The sequence below is a fragment of the Tasmannia lanceolata genome, unplaced genomic scaffold (assembly GCF_043159265.1).
Source record: "Tasmannia lanceolata isolate RefF3 unplaced genomic scaffold, GAP_Taslan_0.1 ptg001025l, whole genome shotgun sequence".
NCBI classification, from domain to species: Eukaryota; Viridiplantae; Streptophyta; class Magnoliopsida; order Canellales; family Winteraceae; genus Tasmannia; species Tasmannia lanceolata.
In genome coordinates this window covers 9,516-25,000 of record NW_027519687.1, presented here as the reverse complement: position 1 = coordinate 25,000, position 15,485 = coordinate 9,516, and the positions used below count along the sequence as shown (strand labels likewise).

General features: G+C 36.9%; 2 non-coding genes across 2 annotated transcripts; both read left to right on the top strand.

Moving 5' to 3' along the window:
• Window positions 1-7,121: 7,121 nt before the first annotated feature.
• On the top strand, window positions 7,122-7,195 carry TRNAP-UGG (transfer RNA proline (anticodon UGG)). The gene has a single exon. It is a non-coding gene; the product is annotated as a tRNA-Pro (tRNA).
• A 165-nt stretch (window positions 7,196-7,360) lies between these two features.
• On the top strand, window positions 7,361-7,434 carry TRNAW-CCA (transfer RNA tryptophan (anticodon CCA)). Its single transcript has one exon. It is a non-coding gene; the product is annotated as a tRNA-Trp (tRNA).
• Window positions 7,435-15,485: the final 8,051 nt, after the last annotated feature.

The window sequence follows — 15,485 nt, the reverse complement described above, 5'->3', positions numbered from 1 at the left end:
GTTTTTGGAATGTTCCAAATTCCACTTGAGCATCCAAATCAGGGTCAATACCAGCAAAAACATCTCTGAACAAGGTTCTAGCCCCATGCCAAATGTGTCCGAAAAAGAAGAGCAAAGCAAACGTAGCATGTCCAAAAGTAAACCAACCCCTTGGACTGCTACGAAAAACACCATCGGATTTCAAAGTAGCACGATCTAATTCAAAAATTTCACCCAATTGGGCACGTCTAGCATATTTTTTCACAGTAGCAGGATCGCCATAACTGACCCCATTGAGTTCGCCACCATAGAACTCAACAGTTACACCTACTTGTTCGACACTATACTTCGATTCTGCCCTTCTAAAAGGAACATCCGCTCTCACAATTCCGTCTCCGTCTACCAAAACCACCGGAAATGTTTCAAAAAAAGTAGGCATACGACGTACAAAAAGCTCATGCCCCTCTTTATCTCTAAAGATGGGGTGTCCTAACCATCCAACAGCTATTCCATCCCCATTGTCCATTGAGCCTGCTCTGAATAATCCCCCCTTCGCCGGATTATTACCGATGTAATCATAAAAAGCTAATTTTTCGGGAATTTTAGACCAAGCTTCCGATAAACTCAGATTTTCGGCTAGCCCGGCTCCAACTCTTCGATATATTTCTTGCTGGAAGTATCCCTGATCCCACTGATAACGAGTGGGACCAAATAATTCTATGGGAGTAGTTGCTGAACCATACCACATAGTTCCAGCAACGACGAAAGCTGCAAAAAAGACAGCAGCGATACTACTAGAAAGTACAGTTTCAATATTGCCCATACGTAATCCTTTGTATAAACGTTGGGGCGGGCGGACACTAAGATGGAATAGTCCCGCCAATATCCCCAATGTCCCCGCTGCAATATGATGAGAGGCTATTCCTCCCGGAACAAAAGGATCAAAACCTTCTGCGCCCCACGCTGGATTTACAGATTGTACTTTTCCGGTTAGACCATAAGGATCGGACACCCATATTCCAGGACCATACAAGCCTGTTACATGAAATGCGCCAAACCCAAAGCAAGCCACCCCTGAGAGAAATAAATGAATTCCAAAGATCTTGGGCAAATCCAAAGAGGGTTTTCCCGTACGTTCATCACAGAATATTTCTAGGTCCCAATACACCCAATGCCAGATGGCTGCTAAGAAGCACAAGCCAGAAAACACAATATGTGCCCCAGCCACACCTTCGTAACTCCAAATACCCGGATTCGTTATAGTTCCTCCTGTGATACTCCAACCACCCCATGAATTGGTTATCCCTAAACGAGTCATGAAGGGTATAACGAACATACCTTGTCTCCACATTGGATCAAGGACGGGATCAGAGGGATCAAAAACGGCTAATTCGTATAGAGCCATCGAACCGGCCCAACCAGAAACTAGAGCTGTATGCATTATATGGACAGAAAGTAACCGACCGGGATCATTCAATACGACGGTATGAACACGATACCAAGGCAAACCCATGGAAATACCCCTTATTTTATCAAAGAAAAAATAGACACTATGTAACTTTATCACATTGGAAAAGACTGATTGATGCTATGGACCTCGCCTTTTCAGTGGATTATCTCAAAGCAAGAGTTAATATTTATTCCGTTCCATTGGTAATAATTTAACAATTCTGTTCGTAGGAACAAAGAGAAGCAGATCTATTCTATACTCGATAAGTACCAATACGCAATGGGGGGATTGATCCTATTTTTGTGAGCGAATGCATAGATACTTGTTCATCCTTCGAACGATCCATTTGTACGAATTTTCCTTTATTCAACCCGTCTTCTCCATGAACCTTCCAATCTATGGATAAAATACGATAAACGACAATATTATGAAGACAATAAACCCATTGTTACGTTTCCACATCAAAGTGAAATAGAGTACTTAATTTTTCTTTCATTTTATGCCTATTGGTGTTCCAAAAGTACCTTTTCGGAGTCCTGGAGAGGAAGATGCAGTTTGGGTTGACGTATAGTGCGACTTGTCAGACATATTGGGTCATATGGGATTTCCCCGTTCTCTCCCCCGATCGAGATATCCTCTGTTTCACCCAAGAAAGATTGATTAAACCATCAATAATTCAATTCGGAGCGTGAAGTGCAATGCAATTAGATCAATTTATTTGTTGGTTGGGGATCAATATTCTCAATTAGAAGAATTTATGGTTGGCTTGGACCAATAAAATGAAGTATCCAGGCTCCGTTCAAAAAATACCAAATTGGTAATCTATGTATGATTACTACTCGTATCATAAATGATCCCTATTTATACCTCTAAAACTACCAATTAATGGAATAATATGATTAGTCGAATATTTGGCGGAAGGCATGAACATGAAAACGAATTGAAAAAAAAAAAGAAGTCGGAACAAAAAGAAGCGGTACTGTGATCATTTGTCCTATATGTGCAAATAGAATTCGGGCAGATCTTTACCCGGAGTAGAGCATAAACCTAAAAGAATTGAAGAGGCCCATTTAGGAACAAGAAAATTACATCGTGATTTGGATCTCGATGAAAGAATACATCAATGAGGGGTTAGTTCGATAAGTTCAATGAATTCTTTTTTTTTTTTCGCAATTTTGATTTTTTGAACCGTATGCATCCAAAGGTGCGTGTGCGGTTCCTAAGGGATACAATTTTGTCCTAATCAACCGACTTCATCGAGAAAGATTACTTTTTTTAGGACAAGAGGTTGATAGCGAGATCTCGAATCAACTTGTTGGTCTCATGGTATATCTCAGTATAGAGGATGATACCAGGGATCTGTATTTGTTTATAAACTCTCCCGGCGGATGGGTAATACCAGGAATAGCTATTTATGATACTATGCAATTTGTGCCACCAGACATACATACAATATGCATGGGATTAGCCGCTTCAATGGGATCTTTTCTCCTAGTCGGAGGAGAAATTACCAAACGTCTAGCATTCCCTCACGCTTGGCGCCAATGAGTTTTTTTTTATTTGAGAAAAAAAAAAGAAGACTATGCCTTCGCCATATGGAATATGAATAATAAGTAATAATAGCATGGCACTTCGAGTTCGATATGAGCAAACTATTATTTTTTTTTCATAACATAACATGAGATTATATATCGAGATAGTAGTATGAAACAAAGGTTATTTACGATTTGATCTTATGTATCGGGGGTCCATTTCAGCGTCACAAACCTTTTTTTTGCTTTCACACCAGAAGCCTCTTTCCGATATTTATGTTATGAAAGAGTACGAAAATGAAAAAAAAAAAAGATCATTTTTTCCTTATTTGATCGGATCATAAAGAAACTTTGGGATTGCTGAATCACAGACGAGATAAATATATAAAGCAACGGAACCATCATAGTATTTTTTGACTCCTCCGAAAGGAAAGATGGTAAATGGATCATTCAACGATCTGGGTCTGATGGATTCTATTTGTCTCTTTCTTCGATGGAAGGGAAAAGGAAATTCCATTGCGGAGCCGTATGCAATGCATAAAAGATGCCTGTACGGTTGTTCAATTCTAATTCTATCTTTTTATTCTTGTTATTCTTTATCCCTTCCCTTCGACCGATCGTGCGAGATAGAGGAACCGTTCATTATGTTATATCATCAGGGTTATGATCCACCAACCTGCTAGTTCTTTTTATGAGGCACCCACAGGAGAATTTATCCTGGAAGCGGAAGAACTACTGAAACTCCGCGAAACCCTCACAAGGGTTTATGTACAAAGAACCGGCAAGCCTTTATGGGTTATATCCGAAGACATGGAAAGGGATGTTTTTATGTCAGCAACAGAAGCCCAAGCCCATGGCATTGTTGATGTTGTCGCGGTCGAAAATACCGGGGATTTCACATAAATTCTTGATTCCATTTCGAACCATAATTCGAATGAGCCGTGATTTGATATTTTATCTTCTTAACCTGGTAAAATATTATATGAAATGGAAGTAATTCATAATCATCCGGTTAGGATCGATCTAAACCAGCCCATTCTGTATACGATTCAGCATGCCAACTATTAAACAACTTATTAGAAACACAAGACAGCCAATCAAAAATGTCACGAAATCCCCTGCCCTTCGAGGATGTCCTCAGCGTCGAGGAACATGTACTAGGGTGTATGTGCGACTCGTTCAGATCATGATCTGGAACAAATGAGACGATTTTTCCAGTATCAATGACCAGTACCAATGAGTAGGATAGAATGGAAGAACTCCATTCCATTCACTATCTCAAAATAAAGATCTATCATATACCTCTATTGTGTATGGAATTTATGGTTTCCATTGGTGCAAATCCAATCACCTCGATTTGAGATGAAAATCAATTCCCCATTGGTAGCAAATGGTTATCCATTAAGCGGGGAAAATAGTATTTTAAAAGCAGAAAGATTATGCTTCTACTCTTGCAAGAACGGACTAACAGGGTTAGCTACCTAGCCAACCTTCATAATTAAATGCCGTCACTGTATGGATGGATCTCATTGTGAAAAGACCTATATACTGGATAATTTTATGGGTAGAGCCAAAGAGTGTGAACTGTACAAGTTACTAATAACATTGATTAAATGGGGGAAGGAGCTCCGGTGTATAGAGAGGACCTCACCGTTTAAGAAGTAATCATAGAAACGATGGAAGCCACTATTTATTTATTTCTCCATTTTTCTCTATTTATTACTACCTATTTACTAGATATTTTATATCTAATATCGGTACAATTTCTTATTCCGAGGTGAAATGCCTGGAAGAAATCAAAAATCGTGGTTGGGAAGGTCATAGTAGCAAAAGCCATTGGAATTTTTATTTTATACATCGGAAGAATCCGTTTTGTTACTAATAAACTAGGGGAGGGGAAAAGAATGACTGAAAGAAAAGAAATCAATTAGTTATTCATCAAGGTTTCATTTGATTCAATGACCAGAGTTAGGCGGGGATATATAGCTCGGAGACGTCGAACAAAAATTCGTTTATTTGCATCAACCTTTCGAGGGGCTCATTCAAGACTTACTCGAACTACTACTCAACAGAAAATGAGAGCTTTGGTTTCCAGTCATCGGGATAGATGCAGGCAAAAGAGAGATTTTCGTCGTTTGTGGATCACTCGGATAAATGCAGTAACTCGTGAAAATGGGGTATCCTATAGTTATAGTCGATTAATGCACGATCTGTACAAGAGGCAGTTGCTTCTTAATCGTAAAATACTTGCACAAATAGCTATATCAAATAGGAATTGCATTTACATGATTTCAAATGAGATTATCAAATAAGGCGACTGGAACGAATTCACCGAAATGATTTAAACGGAGTTCCCCGGAGAATGAACTCCGGGAAGGTAGAGTAGAAATGAATATGATAAATATTAGAAATGAACGAACACTTTTCAATAAAAAAAAATATTTTTTCTTCCCCATTCATTCTTTTTTTTTTTTTCTTACGACGCGACAATCAAGTATCTCGGCTTTTTCGAACAAAACCTCAATCTGAGTTTGAATTCCAATTAGAGTTTTGATTCAATTGAGAAGTAGGCCTATTTATTTCTGGTTTTAGGACCAGCAGTTCTAGGGGTCGACTCGGTTCTTTCAAATTGTTTCTCATTATTAAGAAAAGGTAACGAAGATAAAATACGAGCTTGTTTTATAGCAATAGTAATTAATCGTTGTTGTTTCAAGGTCAATCTATTCACTCGTCTAGATAATATTTTTCCTTGTTCACTAATAAATCGACTAATTAAACTCATATTTCTATAATCAATTCGATCCCCCGATCCAATTGGGGGCAAACGCCTACGAAAAGATCGCTTGGATTTACGAAAGGGTCGCTTGGATTTATCCATGATTTATTCCTTATCTCTAAAATCTTATTTCTTCATTCATTTCGGTTTCGGATCCGACCGAAATAGTAATAGTACTTGATTTGTTTATATTTTATATATCTATCTATATGTAATTTTGTCCTGTTCCTTGGAAGGGTGGAACAGACATTCTATTCTGTTCGATCTATTTCTTTATCTCCCCATGAATCGTATGCTTGTAACAATAAGGACAGAATTTTCTCAAGTCCAATCGACTAGGCGTATTGTGTCGATTCTTTTGAGTAATATATCTGGAAATGCCCCGCGATTCCTTATTTAAATCATTTCGGACACAACTGGTACATTCCAAAATAACTCTTATTCTGACATCTTTACCCTTGGCCATGAACCTCCTTTGGATTTTGGATTCCCTCCACTCTTCTATTTTCGATCTGAATCGAAGAATACGAAAAGAAGGAAAAATAAATAGAAGTTGCTAACTGATAACTCGAAATCCAATTATGAAAGATTTCGCTGCAATCAATAGAGTAATAATAAGTAATACAATTATTTCTAACTATCCATTATTTCTAATCCCAGTCAGTATTTCATTTACTATCTTGTATGCTCTTGAACAGCCTGTCCTAGACCCACATTTCTATTTCTGTTCTCCCTCTATTAATTCTATGCTGAGCCCGAGTTTCGCTGAGGTTTAATCCACTTTTCTTTCTCTTTCCTTCCTAAACAACTTAAAAAAAAAATTCAAAAGGGTGGATTAGTCACAGAGAATTTGTTGTATCTCTAATCTTCTTCACCCCTTCCCATGTCAATAACTAGAATGAAAAAAAGGGGAATGTCAACGCATCTGGGAATAAACGATTGATCTCTATCAATAGACCTGCTAAAGACCCGAACCATAGCGTAGTTAGCACAGGTGCCACGGAGAGATATGTTTTTATATCTCGCATTGAAAATCCTCCTTCTTTATTGGAATACATATATGATCAGATGTATCTGTAGCTAAAGATCACTTGTATTTGTACACGAAATCCCTAATCCCGAACTAAAATGAAAATGAATATGTACAATAATCCGGTGGATTAGATCTACTTGTCCCTAAAACAGAAAAAGATGACCCTTTCTTACTGAGCATTACCGATAAATATTCATTTTTTTATACGTTAGGTTTCATATGTATATAATTCTTTGATTATATGAAATCAAAAAGAAGAAATGGCAAGAGAAATTGTCTCTAGATATTAGGAAATAACGATGTGGAAAACAAGACAAGGATTCCCTACAATGAAACTGTACAACAATTGAAAGGGATGTAGCGCAGCTTGGTAGCGCGTTTGTTTTGGGTACAAAATGTCACGGGTTCAAATCCTGTCATCCCTACCTATTACTTCTCCTATGGGCAGTAACGAGGGATCAGTTGAGATCGATTCAAATTGGACTGGACTGGACATAATTTTGCATTTTATGATACTACATGCATGCAAGGTGTATTGGGGGTACAAAAAGAATCCCTTTCTTTACAGTTGTATCTCCTGTCATAAGAAAGCGCTCTTAGTTCAGTTCGGTAGAACGTGGGTCTCCAAAACCCGATGTCGTAGGTTCAAATCCTACAGAGCGTGATTCTGTTTTTGTAATGTTGAATCACAATAAAATAACTTTACTAACTTGAACTGCAACCTGAATTTGACCTCCTGCAGCTTAAGAAGGAGGTCAATCAAAAAAGAGATGTTACTCAATCAAAGGTCCAACTGATCTCCGCGTCTGTATTGTAAATATGCAGTTACGAATAATCCGGCCAAAGTAATAGGAATTAGACCTAAGACGATTCCAAATAGAAAAACTTCAATCATTTCAATTTGTTGGAAAGGGTAAAAATAGAGGTAATATCTATCCCTAAATATTACTCCGAATCACCCATGAATCTCAATGATCAAGAATTGGTAATTAACGCGGGAAGGAACTATCGAATACCTGAAATCTCACAGAACTATTTATTTTGATGAATTATTCATTCAATTAATTTCAAATAAGTCGTATCTTGCTCAGACCAATCAATAGAGCTGGGGTTATAGTTGAAGCAGCTAGTAGAAAACCGAAATAACTAGTTATAGTGGGCATGAAGGAGCTAAATGAGATACGTTCTTTTTTTTTTACATATGTTTATAAAGCACTTACCTAAGTTTCAATTTTTGCGAGATGTGATGATCAGAAAAAATACCAATTGACAGAATCAGTTCCAATTGAAAGTTCTTGATTCATCAGTCATTATAGACGGCACTGACAAAGATAGAGTAGCAGAGGTAGAAAAAAAAAAAAAGATTGATTTATCATCTGTGACATCTACCAATGTCGGGATTTCAAATCAACAGATTCATTGAGCAACTCGTGAGTAAAGTAATAGTCAGAAGAACTGTGTCGTGTAACTTCATTCAAAAATGAAATTATCTTTGAATAACTATAGAATAAAAGAATTGGATTTCAAAAGAATTTCCATTTTGACCATTTATTTCTTTTCTTTTTCAATTTATCAATTCCTATTATCCTTTTAGGTTCCACAGTCTGTCTTTCCATATCATGGAGTTCCATCCTTGTAGCTAGGTCAAGAAGGAACCTTTGGATCTAATCCAGTAATGGTTGCATCACGAATATTGATTGTTCAAACTATTTATTGTTTCTTCTCTTTCTTTCATCGAATACTATCTACTACTGTAGAACCAACCAATTACTTGAAATGAAAGGATTAGAAAAAAAGAAAAATATCTTTTCTACAACCATGAGAGGGGATTTCTATATTTTGCATCTAATTGAATTGTGTGGAATATGATAATCTCGTTCATTAATTATTAGAACTAGAACCCGTTGACTCAAACTTTACTAAGAACTTCAGTTTCTAGTCCAAAGCCAATACTTGAAACCCTATACTACAGAAATTTGATCAATTTTTGATTGAATGACACGCGGTTCCGCATAGACAAGTAACAAGAAAGGAAAAGGGGAATTATGTACCATTTCTTTTCGATACTGATTGAAACTGCGTTGCTGTGTCAGAGGAAGGATAGCTATACTGATTCGGTATACTCTAAATACACCTTCGGTACAATATTGACGATCTCACAAAGATGAAATATCAGTAGTTTTCCATTTACTGATCCCATCTTTCAAGGAATCGATCCCCCTTTGACTGTACAAGAATATGTGGAGCTCAGCATGTCTGGAAGCACGGGAGAACGTTCTTTTGCTGATATTATCACCAGTATTCGATACTGGGTTATTCATAGTATTACTATACCTTCCCTATTCATTGCGGGTTGGTTATTCGTCAGCACGGGTTTAGCTTATGATGTGTTTGGAAGCCCTCGGCCAAACGAGTATTTCACAGAGAGCCGACAGGGGATTCCATTAATAACTGGCCGTTTTGACCCTTTGGAACAACTCGATGAATTTAGTAGATCCTTTTAGGAGGCCTCAATGACCATAGATCGAACCTATCCAATTTTTACAGTGCGCTGGTTGGCCGTTCACGGACTGGCTGTACCTACCGTTTCTTTTTTGGGGTCAATATCAGCAATGCAGTTCATCCAACGATAAACCTAATCTGAATTATAGAGCTACGACACAATCAAACCCGAACGAACAAAATGTTGAATTGAATCGTACCAGCCTCTACTGGGGGTTATTACTCATTTTTGTACTTGCTGTTTTATTTTCCAATTATTTCTTCAATTGAGAGAAAGAAAGAGAATAGTAGGAATTCTCTTATCCCATTCGGAAGGATATCATCCTCATAATTATCCATGACTGTTTATGTCTCTAGCATGACCACTTGATGAAATGTGGAGGGAAGCGGGGTAAATGGCCGATACTACTGGAAGGATTCCTCTTTGGCTGATAGGTACTGTAACTGGTATTCCTGTGATTGGTTCAATAGGTATTTTCTTTTACGGTTCATACTCCGGATTGGGCTCATCCCTATAGTGATCGGATGAGAACCGGATTGTGGACATGAAAAAGTAAGAACTCAACAGGACCTTACCCCTCTTTGTTCAGACAAAGAGGGGTAAGGTCCTGTTGAGTTCTTACTCTTCCAGCGAGACTTTGATCCATTTCATAACATAAAGGTTGGAAATTCATTCAGTCAACATAAGAAGAATATTTGATTCGTAGAAATGACAAAACGGATCCTTTGCTTCGATCCGATGTTTAAAACCACCCCATTCCTTTGTTTCTAATGATGTTTTTGAAGAATTTAATCCCTTGATTGTCATAGTATCTGTTCCTCTATAGTATGGACGGACTCTTCCGAAGCAAGAAGAAAGAAGGAATCAATCGATTTTATGGATGACACAATATGGATTTCTACAGATGAGACATTCTTCAAATCAATTCCAATTAGTATGGAAATGAACCTTACTCCATAAATAAAATTTCAAGCAAAAGACACTTAATTTAATGCCCGAGTGTGGTGAAAAAAAAAAAAGTGAAAATCTTGGATTTTTGCACATATCCAAATCCTTATTGATTATCTCATCACAGCGAAAATTTGCTTTTTTTTTTTTTATAAGTTCATTGAAGAAGTTCTATTTGCTCAATGAGTGATTCCCCCGCCCCCCCCCTTTTTTTTTGTTTGTCCACTACTGCTTATGAATCTAAAGAAAGAGGTTATAATAGTCCTGGAAAAGAAAATCGTAATCTTTAACGAACAGGATCAAGAATCATTATTATTTCCACACAGGAAAAGGGTGAAAAATTCCTTTTCTTGTGTGGAAGATTAGTAAGACGAGCAATCCCTCCTAGAATCATTTGTTACTTTCATTTATTCCTTGCCATTTATTTTCTTCCTTGCCTATTATCTAATAGAATTCGATTCTATTAGGTACAATAGAATCAAAAACTATTGATGCATTACATGGCATTTATAATCTGGGATTAAGAGGCCTGGCATAGTCACACCACTCCAATTTTTTTTTTGAAAAAAAAAAAAATGTCAAGTAGCCTTCTTCAGAATATACATATTATTACTAGGAACGGGGCACAAACAATTCCTGACATCTCGCCGAAAAACAGTATAAAGAAAAAAGCTTTTCATTATTTTTTTGATCATACATAATTGCATCGATCAACAATAGTTCGTCTCTTTTTACCAATTTGATGGATCCATGTATCTAGAAATTCATTTCGGACAATTGAACCTTCTCAAACTGTTTCTTTTTAAGAACCAAAAAGATTTGTGCCAGAATAACAGATACCAAAAAGAACAACAACCCTTGGACACGTAATGGATCTTGAAGTACTATTTCTGCATCTCCCTGACCAAATCCACCCACATTAGGATTACTCGTTAATGGTTGATCAAGCTTGATAGATTCACCCTCTGAAACAAGAAGTTCCGGTCCTGGAGGTATAATATCAATTACTTGGTGTCCATCCGATGCATCAGCTATGGTTATTTCATACCCCCCTTTTTCTTTACGTACTATTCTGCTTACTATACCCGCTCCTGTAGCATTATAGACTGTATTGTTACTCTTACCCCCATCGGGATAAATCTGGCCCCTTCCCCTGTTCCCACCTACGTATATAGGATATTTTAAGAAGTTAACGTCTTTCTTAGTAGCAGGGTCCGGAGAAAGAATGGGAAAGACGATTTCACTATATTTCTGACCAGGAACAGGACCTATCACAAGAATATTTTTTTTAGTGGGGCGATAACTCTGAAAAGACAGAGTGCCTATCTTTTCTTTCATCTCGGGAGAAATACGATCGGGGGGAGCTAATTCGAATCCATCGGGTAAAATAAGAACAGCCCCCACATTCAAAGACCCCTTTTTACCATTAGCAAGAACTTGTTTCAGTTGCATATCATAAGGGATTCTAACAACTGCTTCAAATACAGTATCAGGAAGCACAGCTTGTGGAACCTCAATATCCACGGGTTTATTAGCTAAATGGCAATTGGCACATACAATACGCCCAGTTGCTTCTCGTGGATTTTCATAACCCTGCTGCGCAAAAATAGGATATGCATTTGAAATAGATGTCCTAGTTATTACATATATCATGATCGATACGGAAATGAATCGAGTCATTTGTTCCTTTACCCAAGAAAAGGTATTTCTATTTTGCATGGTCCAATCATTGATCCCGGAAATTTCTACAATAAATTAGGTAGGTAGCTAATATAGTTAGTATAGTATAGTTCCCTATCCACGATTCTGATATTGTACTGGAATAATTGTACTGGAATATAGGAGGAATCGAATTCCCTGGACGGGTAAAAGTATAAAGAGTGGGATTATTTGATTGATATCAGCGGATCAAATGAGTTCTTCATTCATTCATTGAATGATAAATGACTACAAGTGAAGGAGATACACGATTTAAATAATGGAAGATCCAATATTTCAAAATTGTATCTAGAATGACTGGAAAGGTAGAAACAAGACCAGATATAATTTGATCGTTATGGGAAAATCCAAAATCTTTGTAGATCGAGCCAATCATTAGTTCCCAACCATAAGGCGAGTGGAATCCGATACATAAATCAGTTAATAAAAGAATAGAAAAAGCTTTTATTGTGTCACTTAAGTTATAGAGGAATTCCTGAACCCAAGAATTCAAAATGAGAAGTTCTTCATTACCCAGAATAGAATAACCGCTTAGAATAGCGAAACAGATTATATTTGCCGAGAAATCCAAAATGATATGGATATGATCTTCATTGTGCATTTTGATCAATTGTATCGTTTCTTTGTGGATTCCTATACGAAACTTTTGTATCTGTGTCTCCTGGTAGTCCTTTATCATTTCGTCCAACAGGAATAGTTCTTCTAATTCTATGAATCTTTCTAGAACGTTATTTTCTTGAATATCATTCAAAAAAGTTTCGGATTGCCTGGTATTCCACCAATGAGTAACCCAAGGTTCCAGACTTTTATTAAATGAGAGAGAGATCCACCAGGGCAAAAAGACTATAGATGCAAGATATGGGAGGGGAGTCAATGCTTTTTTCTTTTTTGGCACTTTTTTTTTTTCATTGTTTAGTCCTTGGATCTGGAAAGAATATAGAAATAGAATCAAATAAAATGAAATGAAAAAATAAGGGCCCATTTCAAATGAAAGAAATAATCAAATATTGTTTCCAGATATCCCATGGTCAAATTCGAACCAATTGCATCTTCATTTGTTCCTTTCGATGAATGCAACCACTTGAAGTAATGAATATTATTCGGATTTTGAGACAAAAAAACTCCCCCTCGATCAATCAATTATTTCGAAATGTTTGGCTGGCTACCCACAGCCCAGGAATAATTGAAGGGATATTTTTGAAGAATATTGATGATGAAATCCGAAAGGAGTGGCAAAAGGAGAGAGAAATTGGATGGTTATGAAAGATCCAATCGTTTGGCCATCAAGGAGCAAAAGAGAGGATAAGATAAAAAGAAAGATCGATTGACAAATGACAAAAGGGAGATAATTTATGAGAGATGATCCATCTGTATCTAACGTATCAATTCAAAATATTGGGCCTAAAAAGATGAATTCTGTACTGTATTCCGAAATGTTCTGATATGTGTGATGAATACATACTTATTGGACTTCTTACTAATATGAAAGAATTGAGTTGAGTTCCATATGCATAAAAATAGTTTTGGTGGACAAAACTTGCTTCTTATTATGGTTGTTCCATATATGCCTGCTTGCTTGCTTTATTCTATAGGCCACAGTACAGCGGCATTACCAACAGAACGGGTGAAATAGAATCTAACATGATTTGCTCGAATGAACGTTCCGAAGAAACTTCGCTTATATTAAAAGTAAAAGGGGATTCCTGAGCTCCTTCCCTCATACTGAGAAAGAAAACATTCATTCTTCATCACAGTTTATTTCAAAATACTTCAATTGGTACACGCAAGAAATAGGCCGATTCGGCAGCTTTTTGTTCAATTTCTCGTGGAGTCAAATTCTCATCAGTTCGAGTCAAGGGGATAGCTCCCTGGCCTCTAATTTCCATATAAAGGACACGACGGGAATAAAGGCCCTCTTTAACTTCCATTCTGATCGACTGGATATCTCTCATAAGAAATCGAAGGAAGATTCGACGATTTATTCCAGGAAATCCCCAACGAAAAATACACACGACCCCTTCTTTTCTATCGAATCGATCATAACCACTACCCACATTCCACGAAATTGTGCACCACAAATAGGAACTAATGAACAGACCCGCGATCCCATAAAAAGACATCACGATCCCTTGTGGAAAAAAAATTATTTGCTGAGACGGGAATAAGGATATCAAATTCCTACCAAGATAACTGGAAGTTCCAACCAATAAGAATCCTAGCGAACCTAAAAAAAGGATAAAGGCCCAGCAGAAATTACTTGTTTTTCGAGACCCCGTTATAAGTTCTATCCATATACGTTCTGATCGCCAGTTCATACTAGATCCAGTTGCATTCTATTGGAATTGAGAGAATAAGCCAAATGAATTTGACTTTACCTTTTTGGCTCCCGAAGTAACTCTCATCAACTAGCACTATTATGATGTGAACCCTTAGCAGTAATTCATCGAATTGGTTAGATATAAAATAATAACATCCCCTTCATATGATCCCATTATGTATATCTACATAACATATAGATACATTTACTTTCTATTTCAGATATAGATATCCGCCGATCTATTTTAAAACAGCTATACCCGCATATACATGCATTTATCCATAGATCATGTATCTGCATGCATAACATAACAGCCTTTTCCTTTTTATTTGTTATTTGTATTATTTTTGTGTTCGAGGGGAGCCACATATCGTACCATATTCCACTAAATAGGTATCTGTATTATGATCCAAGTCCAAGTGTTGAAATAAATTGATGAGATTTAGTCCCATCGGATCTAAACAATCTTGTTTTTTTGAACATGAAGAGATAAAGACGCCATTGCAATTGCCGGAAATACTAGGCCCACTAAAGGCACAAAAATAGAGGGTAAGTTGAGATCTGTCATAGAATAGGTGCCTCGATTTAATATTTGTACCTGTTATAAAAGATATCTCCTGTTATAAAAGATATCTTATGATAAGTCTATCTATTATAAGTATTATAAGTATATAATAAGTTCAAGGAATGTAGAACTAAATAAATGTACCTATTCATCTTTCTACACGAAATATACGTATGATAATCCGCTTTATTATTCTTGTTCTCCCGTCCTTATCTTTTTATTTTAATAAGGAGAATAAGGGGTTTATTATGAGTTCCCCAAAAATTCGTTAGAATCTGATCCAACAGGAATTCATAGTCAAGTCAAAAATGGAGGTTCTCGGGAGATATAGAAATATACAACACTTCGATTCGATTTATTTTATTCTATTATAGGTTTTCATTACTTGAATTTTGATTCAAAGGAAAGAAACCATGTAGCTGAAATAATTCACTCAGAACACCCTTTAAAGGATTACGTGGTACGATTGAATCGAATAAGCCCTTATGGAATGAATACTCAGCCGCTTGTGAACCGTCGGGTACTGTCTATTCAATGTTTGTTCAATTACTCTTTTACCCGCAAATGCAATGTAGGCATTGGGCTCGGCAATAATGATATCTCCCAACATACCAAAACTGGCTGTCACTCCACCGGTTGTAGGAGATGTAAGGATTGATACAT